Consider the following 26,976-nt stretch of genomic DNA (forward strand, 5'->3'; position numbering starts at 1 on the left):
TCCACGGCCGCCGCCGGGTCCCTCTTTCGAGAGTAATACCGAGGCAGCTGATGGTTCAGGCGGGACGCCATGAGGTCAATCTGTGGTTTTCCCCACCGGAGGACCAGCTGACAAAACACCTGGGGATGGAGTGACCACTCTCCCGGGTGCATGTCCTGTCGGCTGAGGTAATCGGTTTCCCAATTGTCCACTCCGGGGATGAATATCGCAGAGAAGGACAGAGCATACTCCTGCGCTCAGAGAAGGATGTTGGTGACCTCTCTCTCATCGCCGCACGGCTGCGAGTGCCGCCCTGACTGTTGATGTACGCTACCGTCGCGGCGTTGTCGGACTGAACTCTGACCGCTCGACCACGCAGCAGGTGATGTGCCTAAAGTAGGGCGTTGTATACCGGCCGTAGTTCGAGAATGTTTATGGGGAGAATTTGTGAATCGACCAGCGCCCCCGGAACCGATGTTCGAGGGTCACTGTCCCCCAGCCTCGCAGACTTGCATCCGTGGTGAGAAGAGTCCAATCCCAACGCCGAACCGCCTTCCTTCCAACAGATACGCCGACTGGAGCCACCAGAGAAGCGACGACCGTGCCTTTGGAGATAGCGTCACCCGCTGATGAAGGAATAGATGAGATCCTGATCACTGATGTAGAAGACGCAGCTGGAACGGTCGAGAGCGGAAGCGACCGTACGGGAGAGCTTCGAACGCCGCTACCATCTTTCCCAGAGGGCGAATGCAGAGATACACTGACATCCGACGGTGTCGAAGTACCGACCTTAACAGCGTCTGCAGAGACAGGATCTTGTCCTGAGGAAGGAAAGCCTTCTGACGGGCCGTGTCGAGAATCATCCCCAAAAACAGCAACCGTTATGAGGAGCATAAGTGAGACTTCGGGAAGTTCAGGATCCACCCATGCCGAATCAGAAGCTTCTGCGTTATCCGGATATTCTGAAGTAACAGATCGTCCAGATAGGGAACAATCGTCACACCCTGCTTCCGAAATAGGGCCATCATGACCGCCATGACCTTTGTGAACACTCTGGGAGCACACGAGAGACCGAACGGAAGGGCCTGGAACTGGAAATGAGCGTCCTGTATCGCGAACCGGCAAAAGCCTGATGAGGAGGCTAAAGGGGAACATGTAAGTATGCATCCCTGATGTCCAAGGACGCCAGAAATTCGTTCTGCTCCAACCCCGCAATAATGGACTTGAGGGACTCCATCCTGAACCTGAATACCCTCAAATACGGATTGAGATCCTTCAAGTTCAGGATTGGCCTGACCGAACCGTCCGGCTTCAGTACGATAAACAGGCTTGAGTAATAGCCCCGTTTCTGATGATGAGAGGGAACAGGGATCAGTACCTTTGTGGAAAGAATCTTCTGGACCGCTGCCTGCAAGGCAACTCCTCTGTTGCCCTCAAGTCCCACAGACGAGCTCCCACCCTGCGGTCTCCCAGGTGGGAGGGAAGCCCCTCATGCGGTAGAGGACTTAACCTCTGACTGGGTTGAGGCTGTGGAACCTCTGCCTCAACCCCTATGGCCATGGGAGGCGGAAACTCCTCCCCTGCTGGAAGGGGCACGAAAAGATCGAAAGGAGAGACCCCTATATGGCCTGCGAGGGGCTGGAGCAGCAGAAGGAAGATAAGTCGACTTACCTCCAGTGGCCTGAGAAATCCAGGCATCCAGATCCTTACCGTACAGGACCTCTCCCGTAAAGGGCAATGCTTCTGCTGCCCTTTTGGACTCCGTAACGGCCTGCCACTGCCGCAGCCAGAGAGCTCTGCGGGCCGAAATTGCCAAAGCGGAAATCCTAGCTCCTAGAATACAGATGTCCTTGGAAGCCTCGCAAAGGGCTGATTCACGGATATGTGCCGCCAGCTGTATCAGTTGATCCACCGGCAAATCATCACGAATTCCAGAGGACAATTGCTCCGCCCAAGCTTCCATCACCTTGTGGACCCAACAACCTACCTGTGCCGGGCGATGTAATACCCCCGCCGCCGAGTAAAGTCGTCAAGGTGGATTCCAACTTCCTATCCGACACTTCCCTCAGCGAAGTTGCTCCAGGAACCGGCAGAGGAGATACCGAAGGATCCACAATCGGAGAGGTCTCATAACGCTTCCTGCTATCTGCGGGAAAAGGATAGGAAGACAAAATTTTCCTTGATACCTGAAACTTCGCGTCTGGATGTGAGCCGCCTGATGTGAGCCGTCGGAGACCAGAGCTGGGTCAGAGTGTGTTCTGCACCCAGGTCTCCGACGGCTGTGTAACTGCTTAGTGATATGCAGCATTAGCCCACTAGGCTACAGGGATCACTTCTCCTGGCTCAGCATTAGAGATCAAACTAAAGTTTTCTACTCACCGCTGCTGCTGTTGATGGAGTGGCCCCAACACGCGCCGCACGCAGCGGTGTCCGGCCACATATACTCACCGCTGCCATGCTGCCGTAATCTTCTGCCGACGGAGTGGCCCCGACACGCGCCGCATGCAGCGGTGTCCGGCCAGCTCCGGAGAGCCAGTGTCTCCTTCAGCCGGGGCCCATCCCGAGCCGCACGCAGCTGCGATGGGACCCCGCCGGCAGCTTCCCGCGGTGCAGACTGGCAGTGGCAGAGCTGCCAGTCTGAGTGTAAGAAAGAAAAAGAAAAATTCTTCAGAGAAAACCCAAGAGTGAACCAGCTCCCTTGGGCACAAAACAAAGACTGGCTTGGAGGGGAGATAGTAGGGGAGGAGCTAGCCACAGTGTTTGAGTTTTAAAGTGCCAGCTCCCAGTTACTGCCTACTATTTCCCCATTGTAACTGCGCTCCAGTGGCCCCTAGTGGATGAAGGAGAAAACCCCTGTTGCATAACGGAGGAGGTACAGGAACTACCACCCGTGTCTGCAAGAGTTTTTGAATAGCCTCTTGCAAGGTAACTTTTGCTGCGGGTAAAGCTGGTAAGCCCGACGTGAAAAACCTGTGAGGAGGGAGTGCTTGAAATTCCAGCCGGTATCCTTGGTAAATGAGGTCCCTCACTCAAGGATCCCGGCAGGTCTCCGCCCACACGTGGGCGAAGTGTTGAAGGTGAGCACCTACCTGAAAGTTGACCTGGCCGCTGGGGCCAACCGTCACGCGGAAGGCTTAGCGGCAGGAGATCCGGTGGTCTGGTCCAGGGAGACAGCAGGTGCAGATTTATGGGACTTACCACGAGATCCTCTGGAAGTGGTGGAGATCCCTCGGCCTCTGCCTCTGAACCTTGCCACACGATAGAACTGCAAGGAGGGTCCGGTGTAAGAACGTCTAGCAGGTGGCGCAGCAGACAGCAGATAGGTAAACTCACCAGACGTTGCTTGGGAGATCCACTTATTTAATTCATCTGCAAACAAGGCATCACCTGTAAAGGGAAGATTTTCTAAAACCTTCATGGAATCAGCGTCCGCTGACCATTGACGTAACCACAGAGCTCTGCGTGCCGAAACAGCCATAGCAGTAGTGCGGCCATTTATCTTAAACAACTCCTTAATAGCTTCACTTATAAAATTTGCAGCATCCTGTACATGCTGCAGAAGAGTAATGACCTCATCCCGGGGTAGAGAGTCTAAACCATCAATAACATTATCAGACCACTTGACAACCGCCCTGGAGATCCACCCGCAAACTATTGTGGGGCGTTGTGCATGCGCCTGCTGCCGTATAAATTGCCTTAAGCATTGTCTCAATTTTACGGTTAGCTGGCTCCTTCAGGGAAATAGCCCCAGGAACAGGCAGTACCAGTGTCTTAAGACAGTCTGGATACAGATGTATCGACCGACGGGGGTTTTTCCCAGACCTTCCTGTCCTCAGCTGGAAGGGGAAAGGTAGATAAAAATAAGATTTTACTCACCGGTAAATCTATTTCTCGTAGTCCGTAGTGGATGCTGGGCACTCCGTAAGGACCATGGGGAATAGACTGGCTCCGCAGGAGACTGGGCACTCTAAAAGAAAGATTAGGTACTATCTGGTGTGCATTGGCTCCTCCCTCTATGCCCCTCCTCCAGACCTCAGTTAGGATACTGTGCCCGGAAGAGCTGACACAATAAGGAAGGATTTTGAATCCCGGGTAAGACTCATACCAGCCACACCAATCACACCGTATAACTCGTGATACTATACCCAGTTAACAGTATGAAATATAACTGAGCCTCTCAACAGATGGCTCAACAATAATAAGAATTTACTTACCGATAATTCTATTTCTCATAGTCCGTAGTGGATGCTGGGGACTCCGAAAGGACCATGGGGGATAGCGGCTCCGCAGGAGACAGGGCACAAAGTAAAAGCTTTAGGACTAGCTGGTGTGCACTGGCTCCTCCCCCTATGACCCTCCTCCAAGCCTCAGTTAGGATACTGTGCCCAGACGAGCGTACACAATAAGGAAGGATTTTGAATCCCGGGTAAGACTCATACCAGCCACACCAATCACACCGTACAACTTGTGATCTGAACCCAGTTAACAGCATGATAACAGAAGGAGCCTCTGAAACGATGGCTCACAACAATAATAACCAGATTTTTGTAACTATGTACAAGTATTGCAGACAATCCGCACTTGGGATGGGCGCCCAGCATCCACTACGGACTATGAGAAATAGAATTATCGGTAAGTAAATTCTTATTTTCTCTAACGTCCTAGTGGATGCTGGGGACTCCGAAAGGACCATGGGGATTATACCAAAGCTCCCAAACGGGCGGGAGAGTGCGGATGACTCTGCAGCACCGAATGAGAGAACTCTAGGTCCTCCTCAGCCAGGGTATCAAATTTGTAGAATTTAGCAAACGTGTTTGCCCCTGACCAAGTAGCAGCTCGGCAAAGTTGTAAAGCCGAGACCCCTCGGGCAGCCGCCCAAGATGAGCCCACTTTCCGTGTGGAATGGGCTTTTACAGATTTTGGCTGTGGCAGGCCTGCCACAGAATGTGCAAGCTGAATTGTACTACAAATCCAACGAGCAATCGTCTGCTTAGAAGCAGGAGCACCCAGTTTGTTGGGTGCATACAGGATAAACAGCGAGTCAGATTTTCTGACTCCAGCCGTCCTGGAAACATATATTTTCAGGGCCCTGACTACGTCCAGCAACTTGGAATCCTCCAAGTCCCTAGTAGCCGCAGGCACCACAATAGGTTGGTTTAAGTGAAATGCTGAAACCACCTTAGGGAGAAATTGAGGACGAGTCCTCAATTCTGCCCTGTCCGTATGAAAAATTAGGTAAGGGCTTTTATAGGATAAAGCCGCCAATTCTGATACACGCCTGGCTGAAGCCAGGGCTAACAGCATTACCACTTTCCATGTGAGATATTTCAAGTCCACAGTGGTGAGTGGTTCAAACCAATGTGATTTTAGGAATCCCAACACTACATTGAGATCCCAAGGTGCCACTGGAGGCACAAAAGGAGGCTGTATATGCAGTACTCCCTTGACAAACGTCTGAACTTCAGGAACAGAAGCTAGTTCTTTTTGGAAGAATATCGACAGGGCCGAAATTTGAACCTTAATGGACCCTAATTTGAGGCCCATAGACAGTCCTGTTTGCAGGAAATGCAGGAATCGACCCAGTTGAAATTCCTCCGTAGGGACCTTCCTGGCCTCGCACCACGCAACATATTTACGCCAAATACGGTGATAATGTTGTACGGTTACATCCTTCCTGGCTTTGATCAGGGTAGGGATGACTTCATCCGGAATGCCTTTTTCCTTCAGGATCCGGCGTTCAACCGCCATGCCGTCAAACGCAGCCGCGGTAAGTCTTGGAACAGACATGGTCCCTGCTGGAGCAGGTCCTGTCTTAGAGGTAGAGGCCACGGGTCTTCCGTGAGCATCTCTTGAATTTCCGGGTACCAAGTCCTTCTTGGCCAATCCGGAGCCACGAGTATAGTCTTTACTCCTCTCCTTCTTATGATTCTCAGTACTTTTGGTATGAGAGGAAGAGGAGGGAACACATACACTGACCGGTACACCCACGGTGTTACCAGAGCGTCCACAGCTATTGCCTGAGGGTCCCTTGACCTGGAGCAATATCTGTCCAGTTTTTTGTTGAGGCGAGACGCCATCATGTCCACCTTTGGTTTTTCCCAACGGTTTACAATCATGTGGAAGACTTCTGGGTGAAGTCCCCACTCCCCCGGGTGAAGATCGTGCCTGCTGAGGAAGTCTGCTTCCCAGTTGTCCACTCCCGGAATGAACACTGCTGACAGTGCCATCACATGATTTTCCGCCCAGCGAAGAATCCTTGTCACTTCCGTCATTGCCCTCCTGCTTCTTGTGCCGCCCTGTCTGTTTACGTGGGCGACTGCCGTGATGTTGTCCGACTGGATCAATACTGGCTGACCCTGAAGCAGAGGCCTTGCCTGACTTATGGCATTGTAAATGGCCCTTAGTTCCAGGATATTTATGTGAAGTGACGTTTCCATGCTTGACCACAAGCCCTGGAAATTTTTTTTTTTTTTCCCCCTGTGTGACTGCTCCCCAGCCTCTCAGGCTGGCATCCGTGGTCACCAGGACCCAATCCTGAATGCCGAATCTGCGGCCCTCTAGGAGATGAGCACTCTGTAACCACCACAGGAGAGACACCCTTGTCCTTGGAGACAGGGTTATCCGCTGATGCATTTGAAGATGCGATCCGGACCATTTGTCTAGCAGATCCAACTGAAAAGTTCTTGCGTGGAATCTGCCGAATGGAATCGCTTCGTAAGAAGCCACCATCTTTCCCAGGACCCTTGTGCACTGATGCACTGACACCTGGCCTGGTCTTAGGAGTTTCCTGACTAGGTCGGATAACTCCCTGGCTTTCTCTTCCGGGAGAAACACCTTTTTCTGTACTGTGTCCAGAATCATCCCTAGGAACAGCAGACGTGTCGTCGGAATCAGCTGTGATTTTGGAATATTTAGAATCCATCCGTGCTGTCGTAGTACTATTTGAGATAGTGCTACTCCGACCTCTAACTGTTCTCTGGACCGTGCCCTTATCAGGAGATCGTCCAAGTAAGGGATAATTAAGACGCCTTTTCTTCGAAGAAGAAGAATCATCATTTCGGCCATTACCTTGGTAAAGACCCGGGGTGCCGTGGACAATCCAAACGGCAGCGTCTGAAACTGATAGTGACAGTTCTGTACCACAAACCTGAGGTACCCTTGGTGAGAAGGGCAAATTGGGACATGGAGGTAAGCATCCTTGATGTCCAGAGACACCATGTAGTCCCCTTCTTCCAGGTTCGCTATCACTGCTCTGAGTGACTCCATCTTGAACTTGAACCTTTTTATGTAAGTGTTCAAGGCTTTCAGATTTAAAATGGGTCTCACCGAGCCGTCCGGCTTCGGTACCACAAACAGCGTCTAGTAATACCCCTTTCCCTGTTGTAGGAGGGGTACCTTGATTATCACTTGCTGGGAATACAGCTTGTGAATGGCTTCCAATACCGCCTCCCTGTCGGGGGTAGACGTTGGTAAAGCAGACTTCAGGAACCGGCGAGGGGGAGACGTCTCGAATTCCAATTTGTACCCCTGAGATACTACCTGCAGGATCCAGGGGTCCACTTGCGAGTGAGCCCACTGCGCGTTGAAATTCTTGAGACGGGCCCCCACCGTGCCTGAGTCCGCTTGTAAGGCCCCAGCGTCATGCTGAGGACTTGGCAGAAGCGGGGGAGGGCTTCTGGTCGTGGGAAGAAGCTGTCTGTTGCAGTCTTTTTCCCCTTCCTCTGCCCCGGGGCAGATATGAGTGGCCTTTTGCCCGCTTGCCCTTATGGGGACGAAAGGACTGAGCCTGAAAAGGCGGTATCTTTTTCTGCTGCGAGGTGACTTGGGGTAAAAAGGTGGATTTCCCAGCCGTTGCCGTGGCCACCAGGTCCGATAGACCGCCCCCAAATAACTCCTCCCCTTTATACGCAATACTTCCATATGCCGTTTGGAATCCGCATCCCCTGACCACTGTCGCGTCCATAATCCTCTTCTGGCAGAAATGGACATCGCACTTACTCTTGATGCCAGAGTGCAAATGTCTCTCTGTGCATCTCGCATATATAGGAATGCATCCTTTAAATGCTCTATAGTCAATAATATATTGTCCCTGTCCAGGGTATCAATATTTTCAGTCAGGGAATCCGACCAAGCCACCCCAGCACTGCACATCCAGGCTGAGGCGATTGCTGGTCGCAGTATAACACCAGTATGTGTGTATATACTTTTAAGGATATTTTCCAGCCTCCTATCAGCTGGCTCCTTAAGGGCGGCCGTTTCTGGAGACGGTAACGCCACTTGTTTTGATAAGCGTGTGAGCGCCTTATCCACCCTAGGGGGTGTTTCCCAACGAGCCCTAACCTCTGGTGGGAAGGGATATAGTGCCAATAATTTTTTAGAAATTAGCAGTTTTTTGTCGGGGGTAACCCACGCTTCATCACACACTTCATTCAATTCATCTGATTCAGGAAAAACTACGGGTAGTTTTTTCACACCCCACATAATACCCCTTTTTGTGGTACTTGCAGTATCAGAGATGTGCAAAACCTCCTTCATTGCCGTGATCATGTAACGTGTGGCCCTACTGGAAAATACGTTTGTTTCTTCACCGTCGACACTGGAGTCAGTGTCTGTGTCTGGGTCCGTGTCGACCCACTGAGGTAACGGGCGTTTAATAGCCCCTGACGGTGTTTGAGACGCCTGGACAGGCACTAACTGAGCTGCCGGCTGTCTCATGTCGTCAACAGTTTTCTGTAACGTGCCGACACTGTCACGTAATTCCTTAATTACGGCCATCCATTCAGGTGTCGACTCCCTAGGGGGTGACATCACCATTATAGGCAATTGCTCCGCCTCCACATCATTTTCCTCCTCATACATGTCGACACACACGTACCGACACCCAGCACACACACAGGGAATGCTCTGATAGAGGACAGGACCCACTTAGCCCCTTGGGGAGACAGAGGGAGAGTTTGCCAGCACACACCAGAGCGCTATATATGTATAGGGACAACCTTACAATAAGTGTCTATCCCTTATAGCTGCTTATATCTGTTATTTTGCCAAATAAGTGCCCCCCTCTCTTTTTTACCCTGTTTCTGTAGTTGCAGGATGCAGGGGAGATTCTGGGAGCCTTCCTACCAGCGGAGCTGTGTGGGAAAAATGGCGCTGTGTGCTGAGGAGATAGGCCCCGCCCCCTTCACGGCGGGCTCTTCTCCCGCTTTTTTCTGGAAAACTGGCAGGGGTTAAATACATCCATATAGCCCAGGAGCTATATGTGATGTATTTTTTGCCAAATAAGGTAAATTCATTGCTTCCCAGGGCGCCCCCCCCCAGCGTCCTGCACCCTCAGTGACCGAAGTGTGCTGAGAGCAATGGCGCACAGCTGCAGTGCTGTGCGCTACCTTATGAAGACAGGAAAGTCTTCTGCCGCCGATTTATGGACCTCTTCTTGCTTCAGCATCTGTAAGGGGGCCGGCGGCGCGGCTCCGGGACCCATCCATGGCTGGGCCTGTGATCGTCCCTCTGGAGCTAATGTCCAGTAGCCTAAGAAGCCCAATCCACTCTGCACACAGGTGAGTTCGCTTCTTCTCCCCTTAGTCCCTCGATGCAGTGAGCCTGTTGCCAGCAGGTCTCACTGAAAATAAAAAACCTATTTAAACTTTTACTCTAAGCAGCTCAGGAGAGCCACCTAGATTGCACCCTTCTCGTTCGGGCACAAAATCTTAACTGAGGCTTGGAGGAGGGTCATAGGGGGAGGAGCCAGTGCACACCAGCTAGTCCTAAAGCTTTTACTTTGTGCCCAGTCTCCTGCGGAGCCGCTATCCCCCATGGTCCTTTCGGAGTCCCCAGCATCCACTAGGACGTTAGAGAAAACCCTTTAGTTAGGCAATAACTATATACAAGTATTGCAGACAATCCGCACTTGGGATGGGCGCCCAGCATCCACTACGGACTACGAGAAATAGATTTACCGGTGAGTAAAATCTTATTTTCTCTGACGTCCTAGTGGATGCTGGGAACTCCGTAAGGACCATGGGGATTATACCAAAGCTCCCAAACGGGCGGGAGAGTGCGGATGACTCTGCAGCACCGAATGAGAGAACTCCAGGTCCTCCTCAGCCAGGGTATCAAATTTGTAGAATTTAGCAAACGTGTTTGCCCCTGACCAAGTTGCAGCTCGGCAAAGTTGTAAAGCCGAGACCCCTCGGGCAGCCGCCCAAGATGAGCCCACTTTCCTCGTGGAATGGGCTGTTACTGATTTAGGATGCGGCAATCCAGCCGCAGAATGCTCCAGCTGAATTGTGCTACAAATTCAGCGAGCAATAGTCTGCTTAGAAGCAGGAGCACCTATTTTGTTGGGTGCCTACAGGATAAAAAACGAGTCAGTTTTCCTGACCCCAGCCGTCCTGGAAATATAAATTTTTAAGGCCCTGACTACGTCCAGTAACTTGGAATCTTCCAAGTCCCTAGTAGCCGCAGGCACTACAATAGGTTGGTTCAAGTGAAAAGCTGATACCACCTTAGGGAGAAACTGGGGACGAGTCCTCAATTCTGCCCTATCCATATGGAAAATCAGATAAGGGCTTTTACATGACAAAGCAGCCAATTCTGACACACGCCTGGCCGAAGCCAAGGCCAATAACATGACCACTTTCCACGTGAGATATTTCAAATCCACAGTTTTAAGTGTCTCAAACCAATGTGATTTTAATTAACTCAACACCACGTTGAGATCCCAAGGTGCCACAGAAGGCACAAAAAAGGGGCTGAATATGTAGCACTCCCTTTACAAATGTCTGAACTCCAGGCAGTGAAGCCAGTTCTTTCTGGAAGAAAATCGACAGAGCCGAAATCTGGACCTTAATGGAACCCAATTTTAGGCCCATAGTCACTCCTGACTGTAGGAAATGCAGAAAACGACCCAGCTGAAATTCCTCTGTTGGGGCCTTCCTGGCCTCACACCACGCAACATATTTTCGCCAAATACGGTGATAATGGTTTGCGGTTACTTCTTTCCTGGCTTTTATCAGCGTAGGAATGACTTCCTCCGGAATGCCCTTTTGCTTTAGGATCCGGAATTCAACCGCCATGCCGTCCAACGCAGCCGCGGTAAGTCTTGGAACAGACAGGGCCCCTGCTGTAGCAGATCCTGTCTGAGCGGTAGAGGCCATGGGTCCTCTGATATTATTTCTTGAAGTTCTGGGTACCAAGCTCTTCTTGGCCCATCCGGAACCACGAGTATCGTTCTTACTCCTCGTTTTCTTATTATTCTCAGTACCTTTGGTATGAGAGGCAGAGGAGGGAATACATAAACCGACTGGTACACCCACGGTGTCACTAGAGCGTCCACAGCTATTGCCTGAGGGTCCCTTGACCTGGCGCAATATCTAGTTTTTTTGTTTAGGCGGGACGCCATCATGTCCACCTGTGGCCTTTCCCAACGGTTTACCAACAGTTGGAAGACTTCTGGATGAAGTCCCCACTCTCCCGGGTGTCGGTCGTGTCAGCTGAGGAAGTCTGCTTCCCAGTTGTCCACTCCCGGAATGAACACTGCTGACAGTGCTAAGATGTGATTTTCCGCCCATCGGAGAATCCTTGTGGCTTCTGCCATCGCCATCCTGCTTCTTGTGCCGCCCTGTCGGTTTACATGGGCGACTGCCGTAATGTTGTCTGATTGGGTCAGTACCGGCTGGTTTTGAAGCAGAGGCCTTGCCAGACTTAGGGCATTGTAAATGGCCCTCAGTTCCAGAATATTTATGTGTAGGGACGACTCCTGACTTGACCAAAGTCCTTGGAAATTTCTTCCCTGTGTGACTGCCCCCCAGCCTCGAAGGCTGGCATCCGTGGTTACCAGGACCCAGTCCTGTATGCCGAATCTGCGGCCCTCTTGAAGATGAGCACTCTGCAGCCACCACAGTAGAGATACCCTGGTCCTTGGAGACAGGGTTATCAGCCGATGCATCTGAAGATGCGATTCCGACCACTTGTCCAAGAGGTCCCACTGAAAGGTTCTTGCATGGAACCTGCCGAATGGAATTTTGCTTCGTAAGAAGCTACCATTTTTCCCAGGACTCGTGTGCAGTGATGCACCGATACCTGTTTTGGTTTCAGGAGGTCTCTGACTAGAGATGACAGCTCCTTGGCTTTCTCCTGCGGGAGAAACACTTTTTTCTGTTCTGTGTCCAGAACCATCCCCAGGAACAGCAGGCGTGTGGTAGGAACCAGCTGTGACTTTGGAATGTATAGAATCCATCCGTGCTGTTGTAGCACTTCCCGAGATAGTGCTACTCCGACCAACAACTGCTCCATGGACCTCGCCTTTATAAGGAGATCGTCCAAGTACGGGATAATTAAAAACTCCCTTTTTTCGAAGGAGTATCATCATTTCTGCCATTACCTTGGTAAAGACCCATCGGTGCCGTGGACAGTCCAAACGGCAGTGTTTGGAATTGGTAATGGCAATCCTGTACCACAAATCTGAGGTACTCCTGGTGAGGATGGTAAATGGGGACATGTAGGTAAGCATCCTTGATGTCCAGGGATACCATGTAATCCCCCTCCTCCAGGCTTGCAATAACCGCCCTGAGCGATTCCATCTTGAACTTGAATTTTTTTATGTATGTGTTCAAGGACATCAAATTTAAAATGGGTCTCACCGAACCGTCCGGTTTCGGTACCACAAACAGTGTGGAATAGTAACCCCGTCCTTGTTGAAGTAGGGGCACCTTGACTATCACCTGCTGGGAATACAGCTTGTGAATTGCCTCTAGCACAGCCTCCCTGCCTGAGGGAGTTGTCGGCAAGGCAGATTTGAGGAAACGGCGGGGGGGAGACGCCTCGAATTCCAGCCTGTACCCCTGAGATACTACTTGAAGGATCCAGGGATCCACCTGTGAGCGAGCCCACTGATCGCTGAAATTTTTGAGGCGGCCCCCCACCGTACCTGGCTACGCCTGTGGAGCCCCCGCGTCATGCGGTGGACTCAGAGGAAGCGGGGGAAGAATTTTGATTCTGGGAACTGGCTGACTGGTGCAGCTTTTTCCCTCTTCCCTCGTCTCTGTGCAGAAAGGAAGCGCCTTTGACCCGCTTGCTTTTCTGAAGCCAAAAGGACTGTACCTGATAATACAGTGCTTTCTTAGGCTGTGAGGAAACCTGAGGTAAAAAAATTTCTTCCCAGCTGTTGCTGTGGATACGAGGTCCCAGAGACCATCCTCAAACAATTCCTCACCCTTATAAGGCTCTATGTGCCTTTTAAAGTCAGCATCACCTGTCCAGTGTCGGGTCTCTAATACCCTCCTGACAGAATGGACATTGCATTAATTCAGGATGCCAGCCGGCAAAATATCCCTCTGTGCATCCCTCATATATAAGACGACGTCTTATGTTCGCAAAATAGTATCCCTGTTTGACAGGGTTACAGACCACGCTGCAGCAGCACTATCTGCAGGTCTCAGTCTAGTACCTGAGTGTGTAAATACAGACTTCAGGATAGCCTCCTGCTTTTTATCAGCAGGTACCTTCAAAGTGGCCGTATCCTAAGACGGCAGTGCCACCTTTTTTGACAAACGTGTGAGCGCCTTATCCACCCTAGGGGATATCTCCCAGCGTAACTTATCCTCTGGCGGGAAAAGGTACGCCATCAGTAACTTTTTAGAAATTACCAGTTTCTTATCGGGGGAACCCACGCTTTTTCACACTTCATTCACTCATTTGATGGGGGAACAAAACACTGCCTGCTTTTTCTCCCCAAACATAAAACCCTTTTTTAGTGGTACTTGGGTTAATGTCAGAAATGTGTAACACATTTTTTATTGCCGGGATCATGTAACGGATGTTCCTAGTGGATTGTGTATATGTCTCAACCTCGTCGACACTGGAGTCAGACTCCGTGTCGACATCTGTGTCTGCCATCTGAGGGAGCGGGCGTTTTTGAGCCCCTGATGGCCTTTGAGACGCCTGGGCAGGCGCGGGCTGAGAAGCCGTCTGTCCCATAGCTGTTACGTCATCCAGCCTTTTATGTAAGGAGTTGACACTGTCGGTTAATACCTTCAACCTATCGATCCATTCTGGTGTCGGCCCACAGGGGGCGACATCCCATTTATCGGCATCTGCTCCGCCTCCACATAAGCCTCCTCATCAAACATGTCGACACAGCCGTACCGACACACCGCACACACACAGGGAATGCTCTGACTGAGGACAGGACCCCACACAGCCCTTTGGGGAGACAGAGAGAGAGTATGCCAGCACACACCAGAGCGCTATATAATGTAGGGATAAACACTATCACTGAGTGAATTTTCCCCAATAGCTGCTTGTATAAACAATATTGCGCCTAAATTTAGTACCCCCCCTCTCTTTTTAACCCTTTGAGCCTGAAAACTACAGGGGAGAGCCTGGGGAGCTGTCTTCCAGCTACACTGTGAAGAGAAAATGGCGCCAGTGTGCCAAGGGAGATAGCTCCGCCCCTTTTTCGCGGACTTTTCTCCCGCTTTTTTATGGATTCTGGCAGGGGTAATTATCACATATATAGCCTCTGGGGCTATATATTGTGATTATTTTGCCAGCCAAGGTGTTTTTATTGCTGCTCAGGGCGCCCCCCCCCCAGCGCCCTGCACCTTCAGTGACCGGAGTGTGAAGTGTGTATGAGGAGCAATGGCGCACAGCTGCAGTGCTGTGCGCTACCTTGGTGAAGACTGAAGTCTTCTGCCGCCGATTTTCCGGACCATCTTCATGCTTCTGGCTCTGTAAGGGGGACGGCGGCGCGGCTCCGGGAACGAACACCAAGGACGGGTCCTGCGGTCGATCCCTCTGGAGCTAATGGTGTCCAGTAGCCTAAGAAGCCCAAGCTAGCTGCAAGCAGGTAGGTTCGCTTCTTCTCCCCTTAGTCCCTCGTTGCAGTGAGCCTGTTGCCAGCAGGTCTCACTGTAAAATAAAAAACCTAACATATACTTTCTTTCTAGGAGCTCAGGAGAGCCCCTAGTGTGCATCCAGCTCGGCCGGGCACATAAATCTAACTGAGGTCTGGAGGAGGGGCATAGAGGGAGGAGCCAGTGCACACCAGATAGTACCTAATCTTTCTTTTAGAGTGCCCAGTCTCCTGCGGAGCCCGTCTATTCCCCATGGTCCTTACGGAGTGCCCAGCATCCACTAGGACGTCAGAGAAAACCTCTGAGGAATTTTAAATCTTTTATCAGGGTTTAACCAAGCCTCCCTGGCCAGGAAGTTTAACTCTTTAGACACCGGAAAGGTATCCACCTCCTGATCCGGTATGTGGAGGACCTCTCTTACAGCAAAAATGAGAGCCTCCACCCCAGGGGACAGAGAGCTGTCCTCGTCCATATCATCATCATCCACATCTGGCTAATCAGAATCAGACTGGAGCACCTGTGGCAGGGAGCGTTTACGTTAAGCCACTAGAGGGTGCTGAGAAGCCTTCCTGGTATCTGCTACTTTAGCCACACAATCAATGGAGTGTTTTAAGACCAGTCTCTCTCTTTTAGCTGCAGCTAATTGACAATGTACATTTTGAATCAGGTGCCTGTGAGCTGGGCCCTTGCGGAGTTCAGGAACACTGCTCACACATTAGAGACCCCGATGAAGACGGGGTAGAGTTACAAGTAGCACACATTACTATGTCTACAGACATTATACAGGAAACTACAGCGCAGCCCACTGAACAACACCCCACACAGTCCCTAGAGAGCCCCTGGAGTGACACTGAGGAGCGGACACCAGCAGCACAATGTGTTGAAATATGTGTATGTGATAGAAGTGCAGCGGCGCTACCGCTGGCGTGCTCCCTCCGTCTATGGCCCCCTGGTGCCAGTTCAGACAGTCTGTAACAGTGTGGGTCCTGGAGGAGCAGCGTACATGCAGACTTGATTATCCGCAACAGCAGGAAATGGTGCCTTCCAGACGCTGGTCTCGCTCCCAGAAGCCCCGCCCCTTGCAATGGTGTACGGTCCCTGACAGAGATTATACTGGCCTCAGTAGTAAAACACATGAGAAATGTATCATACAGTCCACACAAAGCCTTAAAGACAGCGAGCACTGCGGGGCAGCAGCCCAGAGGCAGTTTGTCCGCGGCGGCAACCGCAGCTCCGGGCACGTGACCGCTACGTGACTTGCCGCCAAACTGCACCGGGGACCCACTAACCTGGACCCCGGTGTAACTCTCACCGCACCTGGGTTTTCGGCATCTGTTAAAGGGTGGCGGCTAGCTGCCAGTGTGGGCACGCATAATGACGATGTGTGATCATTACCTCAGGAGCTCAGTGTCCTGTCAGCTGGGATTACGAACCATTAACCCTCAGGAGGTTTGTCAGTCCCCCCTCTAAGTCCCCCGGAGCAGGCAGACTGGTGCCAACCAATACTACCTGAAAATAATAAACTAAAATAACAATGAAGAAAAAATCTCTGGAGCTCCAGAGAAATGCACCCAGCTCCTCGGGCACATTTTTCTAAACGGAGTCTGGTAGGAGGGGCATAGAGGGGAGGAGCCAGCACACACAAAAAGTGCCAGGCTCCAGTGGACCCGATCTATACCCCATGGTACTAAAGTACAAGACCCCAGTATCCACTAGGACGTAAGAGAAAATAAGATTTTACTCACCGGTAAATCTATTTCTCGTAGTCCGTAGTGGATGCTGGGGACTCCGTAAGGACCATGGGGGAATAGCGGCTCCGCAGGAGACTGGGCACAGCTAAGAAAGAATTAGGACTACCTGGTGTGCACTGGCTCCTCCCACTATGACCCTCCTCCAGACTTCAGTAAGGATACTGTGCCCGGAAGAGCTGACACAATAAGGAAAGGATTTTGAATCCCGGGTAAGACTCATACCAGCCACACCAATCACACCGTATAACTCGTGATATTATACCCAGTTAACAGTACGAACATAACAGAGCCTCTCAACAGATGGCTCAACAATAACCCTTTTAGTTAACAATAACTATATACAAGTATTGCAGACAGTCCGCACTTGGGACGGGCGCCCAGCATCCACTACGGACTACGAGAAATAGATTTACCGGTGAGTAAAATCTTATTTTCTCTAACGTCCTAGTGGATGCTGGGGAATCCGTAAGTACCATGGGGATTATACCAAAGCTCCCAAACGGGCGGGAGAGTGCGGATGACTCTGCAGCACCGAATGAGAGAACTCAAGGTCCTCCTCAGCCAGGGTATCAAATTTGTAGAATTTTGCAAACGTGTTTGCCCCTGACCAAGTAGCAGCTCGGCAAAGTTGTAAAGCCGAGACCCCTCGGGCAGCCGCCCAATAAGAGCCCACTTTCCTCGTGGAATGGGCTTTTACAGATTTAGGCTGCGGCAGGCCAGCCACAGAATGCGCAAGCTGAATTGTGCCACAAATCCAGCGAGCAATAGTCTGCTTTGAAGCAGGAGCACCCATCTTGTTTGGTGCATACAGGATAAATAGCGAGTCAGTCTTCCTGACTCCAGCCGTCCTGGAAACATAAATTTTCAAGGCCCTGACTACGTCCAGTAACTTGGAGTCCTCCAAGTCCCTAGTAGCCGCAGGCACCACGATAGGTTGGTTCAAGTGAAAAGCTGATACCACCTTAGGAAGAACCTGGGAGACTAGTCCTCAATTCTGCCCTATCCATATGGAAAATCAAATAGGGGCTTTTGCATGACAAAGCCGCCAATTCTGCCACCCGCCTTGCCGAAGCCAAGGCCAAAAGCATGACCACTTTCCACGTGAGATATTTTAAATCCACGGTTTTGAGTGGCTCAAACCAATGTGACTTTAGGAAACCCAACATCACGTTGAGGTCCCACGGTGCCACTGGAGGCACAAAAGGAGGCTGAATATGCAGCACTCCCTTGACAAATGTCTGAACTTCAGGCAGTGAAGCCAGTTCCATTTTGGAAGAAAATCGATAAAACCGAAATCTGGACCTTAATGGAACCCAATTGTAGGCCCATAGTCACCTCTGACTGTAGGAAGTGCAGAAATCGACCTAGCTGAAATTTCTCCTTTGGGGCCTTCCTGGCCTCACAGTACGCAACATATTTCCGCCATATGCGGTGATAATGGTTAGCGTTCACTTCTTTCCTAGCTTTAAATAGCGTAGGGATAACTTCCTCCGGAATTCCCTTTTCCTTCAGGATCCGGCGTTCAACCGCCATGCCGTCAACGCAGCCGCGGTACGTCTTGAAACAGACAGGCCCCCTGCTGCAGCAGGTCCTGTCTGAGCGGCAGAGGCCATAGGTCCTCTGAGATCATTTCTTGGAGTTCTGGTTACCAAGCTCTTCTTGGCCAACCCGGAACAATGAGTATAGTTCTTACTCCTCTCCTTCTTATTATTCTCATTACCCTGGGTAAGAGAGGCAGAGAAGGGAACACATACACCGACTGGTACACCCACGGTGTTACCAGAGCGTCCACAGCTATCGCCTGAGGGTCCTTGACCTGGCGCAATATCTTTGTAACTTTTAGTTGAGGCGGAACGCCATCATGTCCACCTGTGGCCTTTCCCAACGGTGTACAATCATTTGGAAGACTTCTGGATGAAGTCCCCACTCTCCCGGGTGGAGGTCGTGTCTTCTGAGAAAGTCTGCTTCTCAGTTGTCCACTCCGGGAGTGAACACTGCTGACAGTGCTAACACATGATTTTCCGCCCATCGGAGAATCCTTGTGGCTTCTGCCATCGCCATCCTGCTTCTTGTGCCGCCCTGTCGTGTACATGAGCGACCGCCGTGATGTTGTCTGACTGGATCAGCACCGGCCGGTGTTGAAGCAGGGGTCTAGCCTGACTTAGGGCATTGTAAATGGTCCTTAGTTCCAGAATATTTATGTGTAGGGAAGTCTCCTGACTTTTCCATAGCCTTGGAAGTTTCTTCCCTGTGTGACTGCCCCCCAGCCTCGAAGGCTGGCATCCGTGGTCACCAGGACCCAGTCCTGTATGCCGAATCTGCGGCCCCCTAGAAGATGAGCACTCTGCAGCCACCACAACAACGACACCCTGGCCCTTGGAGACAGGGTTATCCGCCGATGCATCTGAAGATGCGACCCGGACCACATGTCCAACAGATCCCACTGGAAAATCCTTGAATGGGACCTGGCGAATGGAATTTCTTCGTAAGAAGCTACCATCCTTCCCAGGGCTCGCGTGCATTGATGCACCGACACCTGTATACGTATTAGGAGGTCTCTGTCTAGAGACGACAACTCCTTGGACTTCTCCTCCGGGAGAAACCCTTTTTATCCTGTTCTGTGTCCAGAACCATACTCAGGAACAGTAGACGCGTCGTAGGAACCAGCTGCGACTTTGGAATATTCAGAATTCAGCCGTGCTGTTGTAGCACTTCCCGAGATAGTGCTACTCCGCCGAACAACTGCTCCCTGGACCTCGCCTTTATAAGGAGATCGTCCAAGTACGGGATAATTATTTCGGCCATTACCTTGGTAAATACCTCGGTGCCGGGGACAGACCAACGGCAACGTCTGGAATTGGTAATGACAATCCTGTACCACAATTTTGAGGTACTCCTGGTGAAAAGGGTAAATAGGGACATGCAGGTAAGCATCCTTGCTGTCCAGTGATACCATCCAGGCTTGCAATAATCGCCCTGAGCGATTCCATTTCGAACTTGAACCTTCGTATATAAGTGTTCAAGGCTTTCAATTTTAGAATGGGTCTCACCGAACCGTCTGGTTTCGGTACCACAACATTTTGGAATAGTAACCCGGCCTTGTTGAAGGAGGGGTACCTAGATTTCACCTGCTGGAAGTGCAGCTTGTGAATTGCCGCCAGTACTACCTTTCTCCGAGGGCAGCAGGCAAGGCTGAGGTGAGGTAACGGCGAGGGGGAGTCGCCTCGAACTCCAGCCTGTATCCCTGTGATACTATTTGCAGAACCTAGGGATCCACCTGTGGGCAAACCCACTGGTCCCTGAAGTTCCCGAGACGCGCCCCTACCGCACCCGTCTCCACCTGTGGAGCCCCAACGTCAAGCGGTGGACTCAGAGGAAGCGGGGGAAGATTTTTGATCCTGGGAACTGGCTGCTGGTGCAGCTTTTTCCTTCTTCCCTTGTCTCTGTGCAGAAAGGAAGCGCCTTTGACCCGCTTGCTTTTCTGAAGCCGAAAGGACTGTACCTGAAAATATGGTGCTTTCTTAGGCTGTGAGGAAACCTGAGGTAAAAAAAATAAGAATTTACTTACCGATAATTCTATTTCTCGTAGTCCGTAGTGGATGCTGGGGACTCCGTCAGGACCATGGGGAATAGCGGGCTCCGCAGGAGACAGGGCACATCTAAAAAGCTTTTTAGGTCACATGGTGTGTACTGGCTCCTCCCCCTATGACCCTCCTCCAAGCCTCAGTTAGGTACTGTGCCCGGACGAGCGTACACAATAAGGAAGGATCTTGAATCCCGGGTAAGACTCATACCAGCCACACCAATCACACCGTACAACTTGTGATCTGAACCCAGTTAACAGTATGATAACAAAACGAAGTAGCCTCCGAAAAGATGGCTCACAACAATAGTAATAACCCGATTTTTGTAACAATAACTATGTACAAGCATTGCAGACAATCCGCACTTGGGATGGGCGCCCAGCATCCACTACGGACTACGAGAAATAGAATTATCGGTAAGTAAATTCTTATTTTCTCTAACGTCCTAGTGGATGCTGGGGACTCCGTCAGGACCATGGGGATTATACCAAAGCTCCCAAACGGGCGGGAGAGTGCGGATGACTCTGCAGCACCGAATGAGAGAACTCCAGGTCCTCCTTAGCCAGAGTATCAAAATTTGTAAAATTTTACAAACGTGTTCTCCCCTGACCACGTAGCTGCTCGGCAAAGTTGTAATGCCGAGACTCCTCGGGCAGCCGCCCAGGATGAGCCCACCTTCCTTGTGGAATGGGCATCTACATATTTCGTCTGTGGCAGGCCTGCCACAGAATGTGCAAGCTGAATTGTACTACAAATCCAGCGTGCAATAGACTGCTTAGAAGCATGAGCACCCAGCTTGTTGGGTGTATACAGTATAAACAGCAAGTCAGACTTTCTGATTCCAGCCGTCCTAACTATATATATATATATATATATATATATATATATATATATATATATATATATATATATATATATATATATATTTTTAGGGCCCTGACCACGTCTAGTAACTTGGAGTCCTCCAAGTCCCTAGTAGCCGCAGGCACCACAAGAGGTTGTTTCAGGTGAAAACGCTGACACCCCTTTATGAAGAAACTGGAGACGAGTCCCAGTTCTGCCCTGTTCAAATGGAAAATTTTAATATGGGCTTTTGTAAGACAAAGCCGCCCATTCTGACAATCGCCTGGCCGAGGCCAGGGCTAACAACATGGTCACTTCCCATGTGAGATATTTGTCAACAGCATGGTCACTTTCCATGTGAGATATTTCAAATCCACAGATTTGAGCGGTTCAAACCAATATGATTGTAAGAAATCCCAACACTATGTTGAGATCTCACGGTGCCCCTAGGGGCACAAAAAAGCTGTATATGCAATACATCCTTTACAATCTGGACTTCAGGAACTGAAGTCAATTCTTTCTGGAAGAAAATCTACAGGGCCGAAATTTAAATGTTAATGAACCCCAATTTGAGGTCCAAAACACTCCTGTTTTCAGGAAGTGTAGAAATCGACCTAGTTGAATTTCCGTCGTGGAGCCTTCCTGGCCTCACCCACGCAACATATTTTCACCACATGTGGTGATGACGTTGTGCGGTCACCTCCTTCCTGGCTTTGACCAGGGTAGGTATGACCTCTTATGGAATGCCTTTTCCCCTCAGGATCCGGCATTCAACCGCCATGCCGTCAAACGCAGCCGCGGTAAGTCTTGGAATAGACATGGTACTTGCTGAATCAAGTCCCTTCTTAGCTCCCCAGGCCCTTAGTCCTCTGTGAGCATTTCTTGAAGTTCCGGGTACCAAGTCCCTCTTGGCCAATCCGGAGCCACTAGTATAGTTCATACTCCTCTATGTCTTATAATTCTCAATACCCTGGTTATGAGAAACAGAGGAGGGAACACATACACAGACTGGTACACCCACGGTGTTACCAGAACATCCACAGCTATCGCCTGAAGGTCTCATGACCTGGCGGAATACCTGTCCCGTTTTTTGTTCGGGCGGGACGCCATCATGTCCACCTTTGGTCTTTGCCAACGGTCCACAATCATGTTGAAAAACTTCCCTATGAAGTTTCCACTCTCCCGGGTGGAGGTCATGCCTGCTGAGGAAGTCTGCTTCCCAGTCGTCCACTCCCGGAAAGAACACTGCTGACAGTGCTATCACATGATTTTCCGCCTAGCGAAAAATCCTTGCAGTTTTCACTGCCCTCCTGCTTCTTGTGCCGCCCTTCTGTTTACGTGGGCGACTGCCGTGATGTTATCCCACTGGATCAATACCGGCTGACCTTGAAGCAGAGGTCTAGCTAAGTTTAGAGCATTATAAATTTGCTCTAAGCTTATTTATGCGGAGAGAATTCTCCAGACTTAATCACACTTCCCTGGAAATTTTTTCCCTGTGTGACTGTTCCCCAGCCTCTCAGGCTGGCCTCCGTGGTCACCGGCATCCAATCCTGAATGCCGAATCTGCGGCCCTCTAGAAGATGAGCCCTCTGTAATCACCACAGGAGAGACACCCTTTTCCTTGGATATAGGGTTATCCGCTGATGCATCTGAGGATGCGATCCGGACCATTTGTCCAGCAGATCCCACTGAAGAGTTCTTGCGGGAAATCTGCCGAATGGAATTGCTTCGTAATAAGCCACCATTTTTACCAGGACTCTTGTGCAATGATGCACTGACACTTTTCCTGGTTTTAGGAGGATCCCGATTAGCTCGGATAACTCCCTGGTTTTCTCCACTGGGAGAAACACGTTTTTCTGGACTGTGTCCAGAATCTTCCCTAGGAACAGTAGACGTGTCGTCGGAAAAAGCTGCGATTTTGGAATATTTAGAATCCACTCGTGCTGTCGTAGAACTACTTAAGATAGTGCTACTCCGACCTCCAACTGTTCTCTGGACCTTGCCCTTATCAGGAAAGCGTCCATGTTTCTTTTAAGAAAAATCATCATTCCGGCCATTACCTTGGTAAAGACCCGGGGCGCCGTGGACAATCCAAACGGCAGCGTCTGAACTGATAGTGACAGTTCTGTACCAGGAACCTGAAGTACCCTTGGTGAGAAGGGCAAATTTGGACCTGTAGGTAAACGTCCCTGATATCCAGTGACATCATATCGTCCCCTTCTTCCTGGTTCGCTATCACTGCTCCGAGTGACTCCATCTTGATTTGAACGCTTGTATGTAAGTGTTCAAATATTTCAGATCTCACCGAGCCGGTTGGCTTCAGTACCACAATATAGTGTGGAATACTACCCCCTTCCTTGTTGTAAGAAGGGTACTTTGATTATCACCTGCTGGGAATACAGCCTGTGAATTGTGTGAGGGGGAGACGTCTCGAATTTCCAATGTACACCTGGGATATTACATGTAGGATCCCGGAGTTCCCTTGCGAGTGTTGCTGAAACTCTTGAGATGACCCCCTACCGCACCTGAGTCCGCTTGTACGGCCCCAGCGTTATGCTGCGGACTTGGCAGAAGCCGTGAGGAGCTTCTGTTCCTGGGAATGAGCTGCTTGCTGCAGTCTTCTTCCCTTTCCTCTCCCCCTGGGCAGATATGACTGGCCTTCGCCCGCCTGCCCGTATGGGGACGAAAGGACTGAGACTGAAAAGACTGTGTCCTTTTCTGCCAATATGTGACTCGGGGTAACAAAAGGTGGATTTTTCAGCTGTTGCCATGGCCACCAGGTCCAATGGACCGCCCCTTTATACGGCAATACTTCCATATGCCGTCTGGAATCTGCCTCACCTGACCACTGTCGTGTCTTCGTCTGGCAGATATGTACATCACATTTACTCTTGATGCCAGAATGCAAATATGCCTCTGCGCATCACACATATATAGAAATGCATCCTTAAAATGCTCTATAGACAATAAAATCCTGTCCCTGTCAAGGGTATCAAAATTTTCAGTCAGGAAATCCGACCAAGCCCCCTCAGCGCTGCACATCCAGGCTGAGGCGATTGCTGGTCGTAGTATAACACCAGTATGTGTGTATATACTGTTATGATATTTTCCAGCTTCCTATCAGCTGGCTCCTTGAGGGCGGCCGTATCTGGAAACGGTAACGCCATGTTTTTTTTATAAGCGTGTGAGCGCCTTGTCCACCCAAGGTGTGTTTTCCAACTCGCCCTTACTACTGGCGGGAAAAAGGGTATACCGCCCATAACTTTCTGTCGGAGGAACCCCACGTATCATCACACACTTCATTTAATTTATCTGATTCAGGCAAAACTACAAGTAGTTTATTCCCACCCTACCAAATACCCTTATTTGTGGTACTTGTGGTATCAGAAATACGTAACACCTCCTTCATTGCCCTTAACATGTAACTTGTGGCCCTAAAGGAAAAATACGTTTGTTTCTTCACCGTCGACACTGGGGTCAGTGTCCGTGTCAGTGTCTGTCGACCGACTGAGGTAAATGGGCGTTTTTACAAGCCCCTGACGGTGTCTGAGACGCCTGGACCGATACTAATTTGTCCGCCGGCTGTCTCATGTCGTCAACCGGCTTGCAGCGTGTTGACATTATCACGTAATTCCATAAGTAAGCCATCCATTCTGGTGTCGACTCCCTAGAGAGTGACATCACCATTACAGGCAATTTTCTCCGTCTCCTCACCAACATTTTCCTCATACATGTCGACACACACGTACCGACCTACAGCACACACATACAGGGAATGCTCTGATAGAGGACAGGACCCACTAGCCCTTTGGGGAGACAGAGGGAGAGTTTGCCAGCACACACCAAAAGCGCCATAATGTATATAACAACCCTAGAAGGTGTTGTTTCTATATATGGGCTCTTAATATATAATTATATCGCCAATTTATGCCCCCCTTCTCTTTAACCCTGTTTCTGTAGTGCAGGGGAGAGTGGGAGCCTTCCTCACCAGCGGAGCTGGTCAGGAAAATGGCGCTGAGTGCTGAGGAGAATAAGCTCCGCCCCTTTCACGGCGGGCTTTTCTCCCGGTTATTAGGAAAACTGGCCTGGGTTAAATACATACATATAGCCTTAATGACTATATGTGATGTATTTATTTGCCAAATAGGTATTTATATTGCTGCCCAGGGCGCCCCCAGCAGCGCCCTGCACCCTCCGTGACCGTGTCAGTGAGCCGTGTAGCAACAATGGCGCACAGCTGCAGTGCTGTGCGCTACCTCTCTGAAGACTGTGAAGTCTTCTGCCGCCTGTTTCCGGACCTCCGTTCCGCCGTCTTTCTTCAGCGTCTGTAAGGGGGATCGGCGGCGCGGCTCCGGGACGAACCCCAGGCTGACCTGTGTTCCGACTCCCTCTGGAGCTCAGTGTCCAGTAGCCTAAAACTTCAATCCTCCTGCACGCAGGTGAGTTGCAAGTCTCTCCCCTAAGTCCCTCGTTGCAGTGATCCTGTCGCCAGCAGGAATCACTGATAAGAAACCTAAAAAAAAACTTTACTAAACAGCTCCTTAAGAGAGCCATCCAGTTTGCACCCTTCTCGGACGGGCACAAAAACCTAACTGAGGCTTGGAGGAGGGTCATAGGGGGAGGAGCCAGTACACACCATGTGACCTAAAAAGCTTTTTAGATGTGCCCTGTCTCCTGCGGAGCCCGCTATTCCCCATGGTCCTGACGGAGTCCCCAGCATCCACTAGGACGTTAGAGAAAAAAATATTATTATTATTTTTTTTTCCAGCTGTTGCTGTGGATACGAGGTCCCAGAGACCATCCCCAACAATTCCTCACCCTTATAAGGCAGAATCTCCATGTGCCTTTTATAGGCAGCATCACCTGTCCACTGCCGGGTTTCTAATACCCTCCTGGCAGAATGGACATTGCATTAATTCTGGATGCCAGCCGGCAAATATCCCTCTGTGCATCCTTCATATATAAGACGACGTCTTTAATATGCTCTATGTTAGCAAACTATTTTCCCTGTCTTAGAGTATTAATATTATCTGACAGGGTATCAGACCACGCTGCAGCAGCACTATTTATGCTGAGGCGATTGCAGGTCTCAGTATATAACCTGAGTGTGTATATACAGACTTCAGGATAGTCTCCTGCTTTTTATCAGCAGGCTCCTTCAAGGTGGCCGTATCCTTAGACGGCAGTGCCACCTTTTTTGACAAACGTGTGAGCGCCTTATCCACCCTAAGGGATATCTCCCAACGTGACCTATCCTCTGGCGGGAAAGGGTACGCCATCAGTAACTTTTTAGAAATTACCAGTTTCTTATTGGGGGAACCCACGCTACTTTACACACTTTATTCATTCATCTGATGGGGGAACAAAACACTGGCTGCTTTTTCTCCCCAAAAATAAAACCCCTTTTATGTGGTACTTGGGTTCATGTCAGAAATGCGTAACACATTTTTTATTGCCGAGATCATGTAACGGATGTTCCTAGTGGATTGTGTATATGTCTCAATCTCGTCGACACTGGAGTCAGACTCCGTGTCGACATCTGTGTCTGCCATCTGAGGTAACGGGCGCTTTTTTGAGCCCCTGATGGCCTTTGAGACGCCTGGGCAGGCGCGGGCTGAGAAGCCGGCTGTCCCACAGCTGTTTTACGTCATCCAGCCTTGTAAGAAGTTGACATTGTCGTTTAATACCTTCCACCTATCCATCCACTCTGGTGTCGGCCCCACAGGGGACGACATCCCATTTATCGGCCTCTGCTCCACCTCCACGTAACCTTCCTCATCCCACATGTCGACACAGCCGTACCGACACACAGCACACACACAGGGAATGCTCTGACTGAGGACAGGACCCCACAAAGTCCTTTGGGGAGACAGAGAGAGAGAGTATGCCAGCACACACCAGAGCGCTATATAATGCAGGGATTAACACTATAACTGAGTGATTTTTCCCCCAATAGCTGCTTGT

The 26,976-nt window shown here is 50.4% G+C and overlaps 1 protein-coding gene across 2 annotated transcripts in view; it reads right to left on the reverse strand.

The window, feature by feature from the left end:
* Nucleotides 1-26,976, reverse strand: part of IFRD2 (interferon related developmental regulator 2) — a 137,926-nt gene that overhangs the window by 27,691 nt on the left and 83,259 nt on the right. The window lies entirely within an intron of this gene.

This window comes from Pseudophryne corroboree, chromosome 9, assembly GCF_028390025.1.
Source record: "Pseudophryne corroboree isolate aPseCor3 chromosome 9, aPseCor3.hap2, whole genome shotgun sequence".
Lineage (NCBI taxonomy): Eukaryota > Metazoa > Chordata > Amphibia > Anura > Myobatrachidae > Pseudophryne > Pseudophryne corroboree.